Here is a 16,724-nt window from a genome sequence, read left to right as displayed (position 1 = left end):
TAACTTTCAAAGTGGCATGTGGGCATACATATGCGAGCGTTCATCAGCCCTCCCCCAGGGATGCGGCTATATTATAACACATATGCACTTATATGTTATAAAATAGCCTTGCCGCATGCACAAATGTGCCCAGTTTTAAGTAGATGTGTGCCTGTGCGCGCAAAAGCCGCTTCTACCACGTAAGTGGGGAAATTTTAAAAGGGGTACGTGCCGATGCTACTGCTTCCCCATTTCACCCAGTTACCAGCTAGGTTCTCCAGACCACCCTGGTTTGATAGCCTGCTCACCCCTCGGTTACTCCAGTCCCTTTACACCCCTCCAAAATGGCTTTTTTTTTTTTTTTACTTACATGCCAGCCGTAGCAGAGGTAAAGTTACGCAGCAGGGGGCCTTGGCGCACACCGGATCGCCTAAGTATTTATGTGCAAATTTCTGGTGAAAGTCCCATAACACCCATGTACCACCCATGTACCACCCAGACCATGCCCACACTCCAAGCCCTTTTTTGAGAAGTTCCGAGATGTACGTGCAAGCGGCATTTACACATGTATCTGGGCAGCTTTTAAAAATCCACTTGGCACGCGAGAGCCCGAGATATTCGCGCATCCCCTAATTTTGGCACGCATTGGGAGTTTTAAAATTCATCTTAAAGGTTCTAGTGCTCCCACCAGATAATATGGGTAGCCAGGACAGTCGCTTCTGCCCACGCCCGTCCCTTTACATCCAATAAATACACTTAACACAGGTTGGGATCAACAGGCCCCAGCTTTTATTAACAATATCCCGGTGCCCGAGCCAATTCACCATAACATCTAACTTGCCCCTCCTCCCCCGCCCATCCGCCACGTGGAAGTAAGATGGGCAACCCAAGGCTATCCCAGCCTGTATGCAGTTACATCATAAACATTACCCCCACGACTCCCGCCGCCGCCAAGCAAGGGGCCGACCACTTCGACCCCCGCCACCGCCCAAGCAAGGAGCCGTACCATCAACAACTTGCACCCAGTTGTTAGAAACCACTGACCTAACACCTCTCAAGTCAAATACTTATAACACAGCATAATCCCCCAATCTGCTCGGCCAACTGCCCGCTGCGACAACTCCAAAACCCCCCCGAACAGTAACATCAACCAAATTAGGGACGGGTGGACGGGTATTAGCGACTAGGAGCCACGGCAGAAAAACTAAAATGTCTGCCGAATCCCCCAGGTCCCTCCTTCGGCTCCTCCCCTCACTAACTTTAACCCCCGGCGTGCCAGCTATATGGCCTGGCACCATATTACCTTGTCCAGGCGGTACGGGACCCGCCTGACCTTCCATTATATTCACATGCAGCAATGGCCAGCTCCCCCAGCAGATGTGCGGGGACAGCAGAGCTCAGGGGGCAGAAACCCGTTTCAACTTGTTTAAAACTTTATGTTATATCTCAAACCCAAATGTAAAGCTTTCAAATTAGAAAATAAAATCCAGTTTACATTAGGTGGCTCGTGAGTACTTCTGCGCTTCAGATACTGAAAGGTCTCGGGCTGGGTGAAAAAAAACAAGTTGCCCTATTTCTTGTGTTGCAAAAGTGTGGATGAAATGGGAGAAACATGAAAGGCAGGAAGCTCCTGCGTTTCACGATGTTTCCACATGATCAGCCCAAAGCCAGCTTTGTTCAAGGACACAGCAGTAGTTGCATGGCATCGCATAAAGAAGGAAAAAGTGTTCTTTACAGAAGGAGCAGTGGATGCATGATCAGCCTTCCTGTGGAAATGAAGGAGACCAGGACGGTATCAGAATTCAAGAAAATATGGGATAAGCATAGCAGATCTCTGAGGGAGAGGAAGAGATTATAAACCTGATAAGGGGGATGTGGATGTACAGACTGGATGGGCCATATGGTTTTTATCTGCCGTTACAGTTCGTGTTTCTATGTGCCCACGGCCAGCTTTTGCAGAGTGCAACCTGTGCTATTGCATTGGGCACCATGCACAGGGGCGCTGTCATGTCAGCAACCCCCTCCCCTAATGTCCTTCCACATCATGTAGGCAGGGAGAAAGAAAGAAGGGGTCAGGGTAGGGACAGAAGAGAGAGGGAGATGCTAAGCCTGGAAAGAGAGAGAAAAAGGGGGCTGCTAAGCTGGAGGCATGTAACTGCCAAAAGAGGGAGTGCTGTGCCAGAGTTGCCACTGCTGAAGAGAAGGGGGGGGGGGGGGCACCAATTTCCAGTTTTGCACAGGTGCCAATTATCCTAGCGCTCGGCCTGAATGTGTCTAGTTGGGCCGCCTGATGGCATCCCCTCGTCTTCCCCTAGGGCATGAATAGGTGAATGTGATTAGTTGGCCCGGCGCAACCGGGTGTGCATACCATGCATTTGTACGGGGTGGCACACCTGGATGGGCAGCGGACAGGCGGCAGCAGGAGGAGCCACCAGGGGAATTCAACCTGCTGGCAGCTGAAGAAGAAGCAGCCGGCGGCTGAAGAAGAAGAGAGGCTACCAGTGGCTGAAGGAGTGACCCATGTTTTTGTGTGCGCACACAACTTCCTTTCAACCCCTAAGCAGGAAGGCCATTGGGCTATGGTGGAGCTCATCCCACCACGGCCCAATGACAATAGGAGGTCCTGTATGTATATGCATGAGCTTGTATGTATGTGTGAGTGAGAGCCTGTGTGTGTTTATGAAAGCATGTGTGTATGTGTCTCTATGTGAGCATCTGTGTGTGTCTGTGTGAGAGCCTATGTGTGTATTTGTGTGTGTCTGAGCACACATGTATGCGAGTGTGTGAGAGCCTATGTGTGTGTCTGTCTGTGTGGCAGCCTGTGTCTATGTGAGCACATATGTGCATATGAGAGCCTATGTGTGTGTTTGTGTGTGTCTGCATGAGCCTATGTGCCTATTTATTTAGGGTTTTTATATACCAACATACATCAGGGATATCACATCGGTTTACAGTAAACGTTAAACTGCACATAATATGCACTTGACAAATACCAAGAGAAAAGGTACATATGAAGCAATTAACAGAATACATGCCTAAATGCCTAAATGAAATATGTATGAGACAAAGCAGTTGCATATAAAGGTAACTTATGTACAGAGCAGTAGGGTTATTTACAATCAATTACAAGGCTATTCAATATGGGGACATCTTAAGAGAGGGTAGCCGAGGAAGAGTGCTGGGAGTGTATGGGGTGTGGGATTAGCTGTACGCTTGTGTGAACAACCACGTCTTTAGTTTTTTTTTTTGAAGATTTTTAGGCAGTCCTCCTGGCGAAGGTCTACGGGCATTTTGTTCCATAGGGCAGGGCCAGCTATGGAGAGCGCACGTGCTCTGGTAGATGCCAGGTTGTTGTTGTTTCTAGGGGAGGGTGTGCATATGGAAGCAAGGTATTGGTTCCTGGTTGGTTAGAGGGTTTGTGGAATACTAGTGAATCATTGAACCAGTTCATTTCAGGGTTGTGGAGAGCCTTATGTATGATGGAAAGAGTTTTGTATTGGATTCGGGATGCGATGGGGAGCCAGTGCAATTCCTTAAGTACGGGTGAAATGTGTTCGTTTCTGCGCGTGTTGGTAAGTATCCGTGCAACTGTGCTGTGTAGAATTTGTAGAGGGTGTATGGAGTTTTTGGGTAGGCCTAGGAGAAGTGAGTTACAATAATCAATTTTAGAAAATATTGTAGTTTGTAGTACTGTACGAAAGTCTGGTTGGTGGAATAAAGGTTTTAATTTCTTTAGGGTGTGTAATTTAAAGAAACATTCTTTCAGGGTGGTATTAATTGAATTTCTTGAGATTGATTTGGCTGTCTAGCATGACCCCTAGATCTCGTACCTGTTGGGAGAACGGGATTGGTAGAGATTGGGGGTGAAGTAGGGGGAGGTTATTAGGCTGATTTTGTGGGGAGATGAGCATTATCTCGTTTTTTGCCATGTTAAGGGCAAGGTGAATGTTGGATAGGAGTTTGTTAATAGCTAGGAGAGTTGATTCCCAGATGTTCATGGCTTTAGGAAGGGTGTCAGATATTGGGATAAGAATCTGAACATCATCTGCATAAATATAGTGGGGAAGCTTGAGATCAGATAGGAGATTACAGAGCTGTAGGAGGTAACCTTGCGGGACTCCTTGGACAAGGGGTATAGGTTTGGATTCATGGTTTCCAATTTTGACTTTGTAGTTTCGATTACTGAGATATGATTTAAACCAATTACGAGCAGCACCTGTAATTCCAATTTCGTGAAGTCGTTGCAGGAGGATATTGTGGCTGATTGTGTCAAATGCTGAGGATATGTCTAAGAAGGCTAGAATATATGATTGCCCTTTATTTAGGTCTTTAATGAGTCGGTCTGACAAGGAAAGGAGGAGGGTTTCAGTACTATGGAATTTCCGAAATCCGTACTGAAATGGAGAGAGTAGGTGTGAGTCATCAAGGTATTTAGTGAGTTGCTTATTGATCGTTTTTTCTAGAATTTTTGAGATGAAGGGAAGGTTTGAGATGGGGTGATAATTAGACAGGTCGGTGGGGACGAGCTTGGGTTTCTTCAGTATTGGCTTGACTATTGCTTGTTTGAGGGGGTTGGGTACTAGGCCTGAGGTGATAGAAACATTTATAATGCTGGCTATGGGTATGGAGAGTAGGTGTTTAGTAGGGATTGTGTCAGAGGGGTGGGAGGATGGTCTGGATTTCTTAAGGAATGATTCAATTTCCAGAGCACTTGTGTATTCTAAGGAGGTCAGGCCTTTGGGGGGAGGGGGTTAGGATGGGCTGTGGAGGCTTCTTGTGAGTTTTGATTGGTTGCAGAGAAGGAAGGGAAACGTGTAAGCAGTTTATTGACTTTGTCTTGGAAGAATAGTGCGAGTTCCTCGCATTTGGTTTTGGCTACATCTTCCGGTATAACTGCCAGTGTCGATTTGGTTAACGAGGCAACATAATCATAGAGGGCTCGCGGGTTGTATTGGAATTTGTGGATTCTTGAGGAGCAGAAGTCCCTTTTGGCTTTATTTAATCTTTCCCTGTAGCAGTGTAAGGAGGATTTGAATCGGGCAAGAAGTGTGGGGGTGGGATCTTTGCGCCAAGACTTTTCAGTTTTTTTGAGGTTACGTTTCATGTCTTTTAGATCTTGTGTGTACCAGAGTTTCTTTTTGTTTTGTGGGTTTATATGTTTAGATTGCAATGGGCAGATCTTGTTGGCCACAGTATTTGTAATGTTGTGCCACGATGATAGGGCAGTGTCTGGATCTGACAGGTCTAGGTTGTTTAGCATGTCGGAGAGGGCTAAGATGAGGTCGTCTTTGTTGCATGTTTTTCTGTAGTGTATGGTGTTGCCTGAGGTCAGATGATTAGGATTAGGAGGGTTCCTTATAGAGCAGGATGTTGTTATGAGGTAATGGTTGGACCAGGGGACTGGCATGCATGTGGGAGGGTCTGTTTGTATCTGAGAATTGGTGAAAATAAGGTCGAGGGAATGACCCGCTTTGTGGGTAGGTGAGTTGATGTTCTGTTTGAAGCCTAGAGCCTTCAATGAATAGAGGATAATGTTGCATGAGGGAGTTTGAGGTGTACTGTCAACATGAAGGTTCATGTCACCAAGAATGATTGCTGGGGTGTCAATGGATATGTTTTTTGCAATATATTCAATAAAAGAGGACAGGTTCTTATCAAGGGTTCCTGGGGGGGGCGTAGACTAGACAGATTTGTAGTGTTGGGGATTTAAAGAGGCCAATTTCAAGTTTAGTTGGAGGAGTGATAGGTTGGTGTATCATGTTAAGCTCCTTTTTTACGGATAGTAGGATACCTCCTCCTTTTTTTTTGGGCCTTGGGATTGAGAATATATCGTAAGAGTTGGTGGGGAGTTGGTTAAGAAGTACGGTGTCAGTTTCCTTAAACCAGGTTTCCGTAATAGCATATATGTCAGGGTTTTCATCGATGAGGAGGTCGTTAAGGATGGGAGTTTTTTTACTTAGTGATTGTGCGTTAAATAGGATGAGTGAAAGGGCAGCCATGCCGAAGATTTGGGTGATGGGGGGGGAGATCATGGTAGGTAGGATGGGTTTAAGGAATGATCGGTGTCGTAGGTTAGGGGTTGGGGGTGGCCTGTGTTTGTTGTGTTTGAGTGTATGGATGTTGCGTAGTTGCATGTTGGAGGAGAGGGTGTAGAGGGGTGTAGGAATGTATGGGCCATTGCAGGTGATTACTGCTGCCGGGGAAAGAGTGGATAGGAGTAACAAGGGATTCTCGGAGTACAGATATAGTAAAAGATGAGGGGGCAGCACGAAGGGGCACACTAAGGGGCAGGCCCTTTAGTCGCTCTCCTTCGGTGCGCGGCGCCTATGGCTCACCGCAGGGCCATTTCTGGGGCTCCCCCATCGCTCCGTGTGTCGTCTGTGGCGCCTTCGAAGACGTCGGCGGTCATGGGCGGTGGCCTCAGGAGGCTTCGGAGGGTGCAGGAGTGAGGAAGGCCTCGGGTCGATGTCCCCCACCGGCAGGTCTCGGGTTGGTCAGGGCTCGGGTCGCTGTCCCTCCCGCAAGGGCCTGAGGCGTCGGTTGGGTGTCCCATGGGTCAGCGGGCCTCGGATCGGCGTCTGCGAGAGCCTGTGTGCTTGTGTGTGTTTGTGAATGTTTGTGTGCCTGTGAGAGCCTATGTGTCATATATAGGCTCTCACAGGCACACACACACAAACACACACATACATACTGTATCTGTGAGGAAGAAGGAGCCTGTATATGTAAGAGAATATGTGAAAGAATGAATGTGTTATTGTGTGTGTATGTGAGAGGGAAGATAAAATTTGTACTGCCCTACTTCCCCGAATCCACGATGATCTCAGGGTGACTGGAAATCAAAAGATCACAGGCATGGAGAGTAGGAGATTTATAAATCCTTATTAATTTTAATTATTGGATGTAATTTGATGTTTCTGCTCTTTTCAAATATTTACTTTTTTGGGGGGGAAATAGAACTTTTTTTAATTATTGGATTTTTTATTCATCAGATGTTTTGAAATATTTTATTGGTGTTTGGGAAATTTTGGATGCTCTTATTCATTAATTGGTTTGAAATATTTATTCTTTTTATGAATATGACTTTACTATTGTGATTGATGTTTTATATTTCTTGATTTTATTATTTAATGTTTATGAAGAATGTTAATGTTTCTGTTTTTCCATTATTGCTCTGCATGTAGAGCCTAGCTTTTGGTGGATTCCAGTTCAGTTCTTCTCAGCAGGTTTCTGTTTATACTTTCTGATCTCTTCATTCTGTATTTGGTGACAGCCTGTCTGTGGTCTGCATATGTGACAGAGGTGAAGGGTGGGGGCGTGTCAGTTTTTAAAAATATAGATTGCAGGAGGGAGCTGGGCTTTATTTGATGGGCAGGGATGAGACTGAATGAATCATTGGAGGGTGGGGGGGGCATCACAGTCATTGTTGGTACAGGACAGCAAAATACCTAGCATTGGCCCTGAGTTGGCCTTTGACACCCCTCCCCCACACCCTTACACACCTTTGCTGTGAGGCATTAAGTTGCTGCTCACAAAGGGTAGAGCTCAGGATAGAGGTTGCAGAGACCCTGGGAAGAGAATAAATTATATCTGCCATGCAGCCCCAAAAATTGTGGTAGAGCTAATTATTTTAAGCTATATTTGTTCCCAATGAGTTTTGGCACTTTATAATAACTCTCTTACATTATATGCCTACACAGGAACATTTCAACATACAGTAGTCAACTCTTTGGTGCACAACTCCTATTTTAAGCTTATACTGATAGGAAATCACCGATGTGCTGTAAACGTGATATGAATATGGATCCTATCTATGAGCTTCACTTATAATCTCACCTCATCCGGCACATCTCTCTTACATTTTTTTTGTCTCTGTGTGTTTTTCTTCCTATCAATGTGACTTTCTTCCTATTACAGTGACAAAATTTATCAAAACAATCAAATTTGTGAACACAGTTGACTGCACCACTTTCTGCGTTCATTCTCTTTATTCAGATCCATTTTTTTAAGTAGAAATAGAATTTCTCTTTCTGAAAGAGGAAAGTGCCGTGATAATTAACATGCAGGAGTGCAGCCGCCTGATTTCTGTTTACAACTTCTACTGAAAGTGAGGCTGCCGTCCCCGCCCAAACAAATCTTCAGAATAAAACTCCCCCAGTTCCAAAGGGATTTGACATTCAGTGCAAGCTTTAGCAGTCTAAGTAGCTCATTTCCTATAGCCCTTGAAAAGTTAAAATGCCATCTGCTGAAAGGGAACAAGAGTGGCTTTGTATGAACTGTTATTGGTCACTGTCGGCTCTCCAATTGATTCTCACCAAGCCACCCACACTGAATTGGCTCCTTGGGAGAGAGCACAGGTCTCCAGAACTGCCAATTCAGAGTGAGAAACAATGGATGCTGGCAGTTGCTTAGACAGAATCTACATTACAAAGTCACTGTTCTCTTTTTTTCTAGAGTTGTTTTCAGTTTTATCCTGGCTCAGCAAAGGGCATCTATTTAAAGAAATGCTCAGCTACCGCTATTGTATGGTACACATGCGAAACATTCCCTCCAAATAAATTTGTATGGAATTCACAAGCATTTTTGTTTATTCAGTTTCATGAACACACCATTAACGTGTTTAGAAAGATACTGCTAGCATATTCTATCACTTTATTTTATCTATTGATTCAGCCAAAACGTTTGCAATTACAGCACAAGGGATATATAATAATCTATAGTTTCCCAGATTTCCTGAAAACGTCTGCTGTGATATTTTTACCGCAATGAATCAATATTCACCAAGTAGCATTTCTAGGAAGGAACTATCCTTCCAGTTATCAAGAATGAGTTTTATGGCCAAATAGAATGTTAGGTGTGTATTAGAAGTGGAATGGAAAATAACCTTTTAACTCCTTTTCCCACACTTTTTCTGTTCCTTGGCAAACTCCAATAAGTGCATTCTGCAAATATTGATTGAATCCTGAAGCTACTTGAATGCCAGCATCTTAACATATGCTTTACGAATCTCTGCTGCATCCCTCTGAATACTATTGAAATAAGTGCTTTTGTATATATTCCAACTCCTTACAAATCACAGTCTTATGGAGAAATACTTTAGAATTCAGGGAATCAGCTGTATTATTTACCTGCAGATTGAGGAAGTCACTAAAGCATCGAAACTGTATATTCTTGTTCTTAGCCACGTCTTAAGAAAGAAAAAAGGCTTTACAGGTGTAACACGAATGAAGAAAATATCACAGCAGCATTTGTGCAATGCGTGCATGATGGCCACCTCCAGGGGTCGTTGTGTAGCTCTTGGCAGCGTTCTCTCTTGCCCTGGGACTCTCAAGGCTAGACTGGTTAGCCTTGAGAGGCAGGATGGTAGGCTCATTGTAGGTTTTACTGGCTACAGTATTGAATTTCACTACATAACACATCATATGTGATTAATTGATTTGTACCTAAAATCTGTTTGAACCCAGTCGGAGGTCTTTCATGCAAGTAAACAAAAATAACTTACCAAGGGTTCATTTACTGTACAACTTTGTAATGGGCTCTGCACTTATATTACACATGGAAAGGAGTGTACATTATTTATTTCTGAGTCAAAGAAGGAGCACGGTACATAAAGGACTTAATGGCATCCTTACAGCTGCTGGGCCTGTAGTCTCTTTAAGGAGACTATTTTTGAAGAATTATAGTAGATGGTATTTTTTTTTTTAATTATTTTTCCAAATTAATGATTAGTGAAAACATCTGTCATGCAGTAATGGTGGCTGTAGATTAACCCTGGTTATTGTAGCATATTTGCTAAAACAAACTACAGGAATCCCTCAGGTTACATAAGCTTCCATTTGTATTTAGCAATTACTAAAACAAAATGTTACAAAAACGGAATGACCTGCCATGAAAGTTCATTCGCATATGTTCTGCACATTTTGCCACGTTGCACAACTGCTCTGTAGACCCAAGTGACTCTTGGCCTTTCAGCCTGTGTGTTTTGTCTTAACATGGCTGCTCAGATTCAGTCTTGGATACAGCCAGATTTTGTCTACTGAGTAAAATTGTGTTTTCTTCCCCGAATTGTTTATTTGCTGTTTTTATGATTTACACAAAATTCTTTTGTGTCCTGTACAAGATCTGCTCTACATCTCATAGCCTTTAGTATCCTTGAGGTTTTGAAAATCAGGTGAGTGGAGCGTTGCAGCTGGCAAGACTGCCCCCCAGAGCGAAACCTGATGCTATCTTTGATCCCCGATTGGCTGGGACCTGTGCGGCCGAGGGAGGGCATTTTTGGCCCTGGTTGAGGCCCGGGATTTGGTCACAGCATCTTCAGCCCTGATCAGGGTCCATGGGGAAGAGGAGGAGACCTCTTTGGCCCCTATGGAGGTCCTGGGAGGCAGCAGCAGATTGCAAGGTGGCGCGATATGGGAAAGAGAAGGCTACAGGGGAAGAGGAGGTGAGGAACATGAGAGGACGAGAGGGTCCAAGTGCCAGGAGAGGAATGGGAGAGCTGCAGGGGGCACTACGGGAGGTATAAGGGCTGCACCTGGGTAGTGTGGAGCAGGATAGTAAGAGCGCTGGCACCAGGTTGGCTTAGGGGGTGTGCACTTGTGACCCTTATGATATACCTGCGGTTAGAGGTTAATAAAAATGCCGAGGTCCCTAAACCTTGCAGTATTCTCTCAGAAGTAGCCAGTTGGAGCTCAGAGGCTAGAGGCGCTGACAGAGTTTGAGAAGGGACTCTAATTTTCTATTTTTTGTTGCAAAGGTAACCAATACACTTTTATATTCTGTTATAAACTGTTGGATTAACAGGAAATATTAACATAAGTAGTTTTCTGAATAAACAGAATCATTTCCTGCTTATGCTGTGGCAATTCACTCCACTTGTGCTGAATAATAGTTGGCAAGAATATGCTATCACTGTAATTTCAATTTATTGTACAAGTTGTTGTGAAAAGAGTTTATCATGACCAACATGCCTGGAATATGAAGTTTCTTTTAAGAAGACTGCTGTTGCAGAAGCTTGAATATAGTATTGGTGGGTAAATGTTTTAATAATTAGTCAGCTGGAGCGCTGAGGCTGGAGGTGCTGCAGTGAATCTCTCAAGTGATATAGTTTGAGGAGAAGGGACCCAAATTATTATTATTATTTTTTTATTGTTGCAAAGACTGCATTGATGACCTTGGAAATTCGGAGGGAAAATCTGTGAGGAGCGGCAGCTACCATCCCCCGCTGCAGCCCCAGGGGATCTTCACTAAGGATTCTAGCAATTGTAATGGCTTGCACCATATTAAACTGAACTAACTGAAAAAAAAAATGTTGCTTGTGGGCACATGGTGTTGAGTAATAAACTTTATTTTCTGCTCAAGTGCTTAGTTAATCGGAGTTGCCTACAATTTATATATTTTTTTCTATTTTTTTGTAATTTAATCTTTATTGCATTTCAAATAAAAAATACCAGAAACAGCACTACCTATCAAAAATTAACAGATACAAGGAAAATGATAAACAAAATCACACTTAACAAAAACAAAGAAAGAAAATAAAAAAGAAACCACTCCGTACAATGCTATAACTCTAAGTTCATAATTTTTTTGGGGGGTGAACAATCCAGATGTTAACCAAGAAAATATTACTATTACATTTAAAAAAAATAAGAAAGCAAGGAGTAAAAAGAAGCTCATCATCCGGATCACTAAGTGATCTTATACTTCAGCCCCTATAGCAGATGATTTGGCTAGAGGTGATTTTAGCTCTTCCTTATTACTCAAGAAGGCTGTAAACTGTGGTGAATCATAAAAAAATATATTTAACGGAACTGTACTTAATTATATATTTGCAAGGATATTAAAAAAAAAATAAAGCCCCAATTCAAAGCACAGCTGGATGCAAAATCAGAAACTGGTTTCTTTTCTATACATCGCTAGTCACATCAGGAAAAATCTGTACATTACAATTTAAAAAGGAAATGTTTCTATTTCTAAAGAAAAGTCAAAGCAACCAATCTTAGAGCCCAAAGCTAAATATATAATTAGCGTAGTCAAGATGACTTGTTCAGAATCAGACTGTTAAAAAAAAAAAAAATCAAATCCAAATATCAAATCCATTTAAAGAGAGGCAGCTTGATGTCCTATATCTTCCTTTTTCTTAAAATGGACTTAGGCGCAGGTCTCCGGTGACAAAGACTCCCATGATTGAAGGCAGCCAAAAGAAGAGTCAAGACATTCCAAGGGTCGGGGCAGGCAGCTAGCAACGGAGTCCAGAAGATGGGCCTAGGATCGAGGCAGGCGGTAATCAAGCAAGTCCAAGAAATGTACCAAAGATCGAGACAGGCAGAGTCCAGAGGAGGTCCGAGGTCAAAGCCAAGAATCAATCCAGGGAAGACGAGACAAAGGGCTGAAGCACAGACACAAGAACATGCAGTCAAGAACACGGATTCAGGCAACCAGCTACTCATACGGAGTTTAACCTGTTGCAGAGGCCAGGACCAACGGCAAGGCCTGGCCTTAAATAGCCCCAGAATGTTAACGACATCAACGAGGGCTGCGGTGGTTTTCCCGCTGCAGGCCCTTTAAAAGAAGAAGAGAGGCACCTGCACGCGCCTGAGGGGGTACCGGCAGGTGCAGGAAGTTGACAGCGTTGGCGGTGGCTCCGGACCACGAAGAGGAGATGCGGCATTAGGAGGTGAGCGAGGCCAACCGCGGAGTTCTGTGGCCGGCAAGCACAACAATATCATCTTCAGTCTCAGAATCAAAGCCTCTTGATCTACAGCTTGCAGGCCCTCCAGCAGAGTCACATTCTCTGGTTCAGCAGCTGACCTTGGGAGTGTCAAACCAGTTGTTTCCCCATTCTTTCTCCTTGTAACATCGTCTAACAGCACCGGGGATGGAGAACCAGCAGCCAGCAACAGAGGACTGGCTGCACAGGAACAGATCGCAACTCTGGGGCCAATGAAGTTTCTAGGCCAAGAGACTCTGCGAGACCTCTTTCTTGTTTTTATATATATCACATCTGTGGCCCAGGTGCCACTAGATGGCATACCAGTCCTATGTTTTACAATTACTTATGTTTAGGATGTGAGGTTAAGAGGCTGCCCTATATCTTACAATGGGAAAGTTCTGGTTTCCTTAGGAGGTCAGATTAAGGTTAGAAGTGGGTGGCTATTTGGGAGGATATTGGTGGGAAGGTTAAAAAATTATCTCATTCTGAGTAATGGGGAAAATTCCAGTTCAAGGAATGGCCCCAGTAGGTGTGTGTTAGTGATGTGAGTGAATGGTGCATGGGAGGCCAATGGCCTTGTGAGTCTGTGTGGTATAAAAGCTTGTGTGGCACATGGACAAATGCTGGTGGTCTGAGGAAGGGAATCTATGAGCCAAACTGGGGACGTGGTATTATATCTGGGTTCTCTCCCCAGGAGTGCATCTGGAGAGTACAAAGAGGTGAGCCTGGGCACTTCAACAGCCCTAAGGTGAACAGAAGTAAGATGTGTACCTGGAAAGAGAGAGATATGTTGCAGAAGCTGAACTGCAGTTTGGAGGAAGCGGAGAAATTTAAAGCATGGAAGTTGTACCCAAGAACTGTGGTGGTGGGGCCAGCTGGACCCAGGGGAAGAGATACTGGCTGGTTATTTCATCACGGAGCTCAGGATTGACACTGGCCCAGTGGACTGGGATGTATAGTCCCTGGAGCCACTCCTGAGATATGATACCTGGATTTTGAACTGCTTCAGAGGTGAGAGTGCAGTTTGGGTGACTTCTGTGTAAGGAGAGGACTATTTGGGAATCCCACTAGGGTCCAAGGAGGTAGACACCTGGTGAAGAGATATTGTGAGACGTGAGAAAGACTGCCCCTTGTGGAGAAATTGTGGAACTGTAATTGTGGGAAGGAGAACCTGGACCCCTGAGGTTCTGGGAGTAACCTGGAAATGGGAAGGTGCAGGGGAGGTGAATCAGGGCCTTTGAGACTCTGAGAGCAGCCTAGTAGCATGCAAGTGTAAATAGCTGAGGAAAGCCCTGGTTTTTGGTAACTCTGATTCCTTAGCAAAAACAATAGACTGTGAAATGGAACTGTGATTTAAACCTGATAATTCTGATACTACTGTTTTATAGTTTAAAATATATATATTTTTTCTTTTTTTTGGAGCACAAGTGCAGAGTGGACTGTGGAGGTTATGGACTGTGTTAAATGGGCATGGCTTCAACCAGTTTGGGTTTACAGGGAGACCTGTCCCCAGCCCATGCCTGAGAAAGTGTTCCCCACCCTGGGATAGTTGCCCTATAGCTCCCCAGGGCTGGGTAGGTGGGGGGAGGGGTTGTCACATATCATTTCTAATCTGCCTGTATAGATGAACTGTATTTATGTATATATTCAAAGATTCAAACCTTTTTTTTTTTTTTCTTTGCTGTTTCAGTAAGACGTTTTATTGAAACTATAACTGACTCAGCGTCATTGTTGCTGAGTACCAAAACCAAAACTTTGCTGTGGTTCTTTTTCCTTTTCCTCAATGCAAAATGTGCATCCAAGTAAAATCTTGAAGAAGAACCCTGAAGAAATTTTATTGTTGTTGAAAGTTTTCTTTCTGTTGACCCTGGTCTGATATTGAGAACTGATTGGGAAGGAGGAGATGGTTGCACACTCACCAGGGAAGAAATGTACTCATCATGCAGTCCTGCGATGTGCACCACCTACTCAAAACAAATCATTGACATGGACAGAGGGGAGAAGGCGGGTGGAGGAAGTACATGAAGAGTGTATTTCATCTTTGCCAAATAAGTACTGGAGGAATGTTTTAATCCCTGAGTATAATGTATTATAAGTTCACAACAGAAACAAGTAGAGCACAGTTGATCAAGAAGGTGAGGCAGTAACCTGCATGAAGAAGCTGTTAAGACCCTGTACGCCTTGCTGGGCAGATTGCATGGACCACTTTGGGCTTTACCTACCATTGTTTACTGTGTATGTTACTATGACCGAGGCGATGACATATGAAATGGACAAGTTCTGTAAACAAAGGCAAAGTAAAATGGAAAGCTGAGTACAGGAACAGCTGACGCACCACAAATGCCACCTTTTGTATCAAGAATGATGATGATGGTAATGATGATGTTTACAATTGTGACAGGAGCTTTACCTATCACTAATATTTTTCTCTAAGAGAGTTTTCCTAAGCTAGGGGTAGTAGGAGTAGTTAATGGTCTTTGGGATTCTTCCCATTGCTTTACCCCCACCTTTTTGGGGGTGAGGCAAGTCTAGCGGTTTATAATCCTTGGGAGCATACCTAGTGGGTGAGATGGGAGTCGGAGACTTATCCAGAGTCTCAACTGAAGAGAACTGTTTTGTCTTTGTGGAGCTTTTTCATTAGATCAGTCTGGAGAGAAGGGTTTCCCCTGTCACCCTAAGGACTAGGGTCAGAGATCTTTTTGCCCAAGCATCCAGTAAAAGGAATTTAGAGACTTTTGAATAAAAGAATCAAGAGCCTTGACAGCTGGATTACTGTTTGAAGTCCATTATGGCTAGTTTTCTTGGACTTGGGACCTCATTTTCCAAGGAGTTACCACATGTGATAATTCCACAAATCACACTAACAGCTGCACTGTTAGCACAGCTAATAACTACACCTCTTTCATTTGCATTACAGGCCTGTTTCAGTATGATGCTGTGTGAGAGTGAGTGAGTGAGTGAGTGAGAGAGAGAGAGAGAGAGAGAGAACCTTGTTGTAGTGCCTCCTCCATAGACAGGTATTTGTATCCCTATGGGAGGCCCACCTACTAACTCGAGGTGAGGTTTAAGTATTAGTGTAGGGGGTTAGGGGCCACTTTCACATTCAACGTGAGACGTACGAACAGAACAGTGGTCTCTTGTGAAGATTTGATGACCTACGGAGTGAGGAAACTCACTCCAAGATGAGATTTGTGCAATGTTCTCTCCACCTAGCTTGTTGTTACCCAGGTAGAGAGTCCATCAAGCTAGGTGGAGAGAACATTGTACAAATCTCATCCTGGAGTGAGTTTCCTCACTCCGTAGGTCATCAAATCTTCACAAGAGACCACTATTCTGTTCGTACGTCTCACGTTGAATGTGAAAGTGGCCCCTAACCCCCTACACTACTACTTAAACCTCACCTCGAGTTACTAGGTGGGCCCCCCATAGGGATACAAATACCTGTCTAGGGAGCACTCTAACAAGGTGTGCTCTCTCTCTCACAGCATCATATTGAAACAGGCCTGTTGGAGACATTGTGAACTGCAATGTAGCACAACTTGTGATAATAGGTGATTTTACAATACACATGCTCATAAGCTACACCCCTTTTTGGTATCCAATGCGATATTGGAAAATGAGGCCCTTGGTGATATTTTTTCCATTTGTTTTTTGGTGATTTTGGAGTTACACTCTAGCTATCCCACCCTCACTGGTGAGGATATCTTCTCAGGATGAAGGTTCAAGAGCAGGAAGGGAGGTGATTAGAAGAAGAATGGACAGAGAAACCATCTACTTTTTGGTAATTATTGGATATATGCTGATGCTTATTTTTGTGATTTTGGCTTGGATCCTCTTCTTTAAATTACAGAAAAGGCTATCTTTAATATGAACATCAATTTCAGACTCCAGAGGTGTTCTTTAACATTTTTCCACCCATATTTGGATTTGAAAGGGAATGGATGGATCCTGGTTTACTTTATGGTTTCTGTCTGTAGTTTTGATTCTTGCTTCCCTGCTCTTATTTTTTACCATCTGGAGTTATTCAAACTAAAGCGTG

Source organism: Rhinatrema bivittatum, chromosome 4, assembly GCF_901001135.1.
Source record: "Rhinatrema bivittatum chromosome 4, aRhiBiv1.1, whole genome shotgun sequence".
Lineage (NCBI taxonomy): Eukaryota > Metazoa > Chordata > Amphibia > Gymnophiona > Rhinatrematidae > Rhinatrema > Rhinatrema bivittatum.
This window is presented reverse-complemented; position numbering follows the sequence as displayed.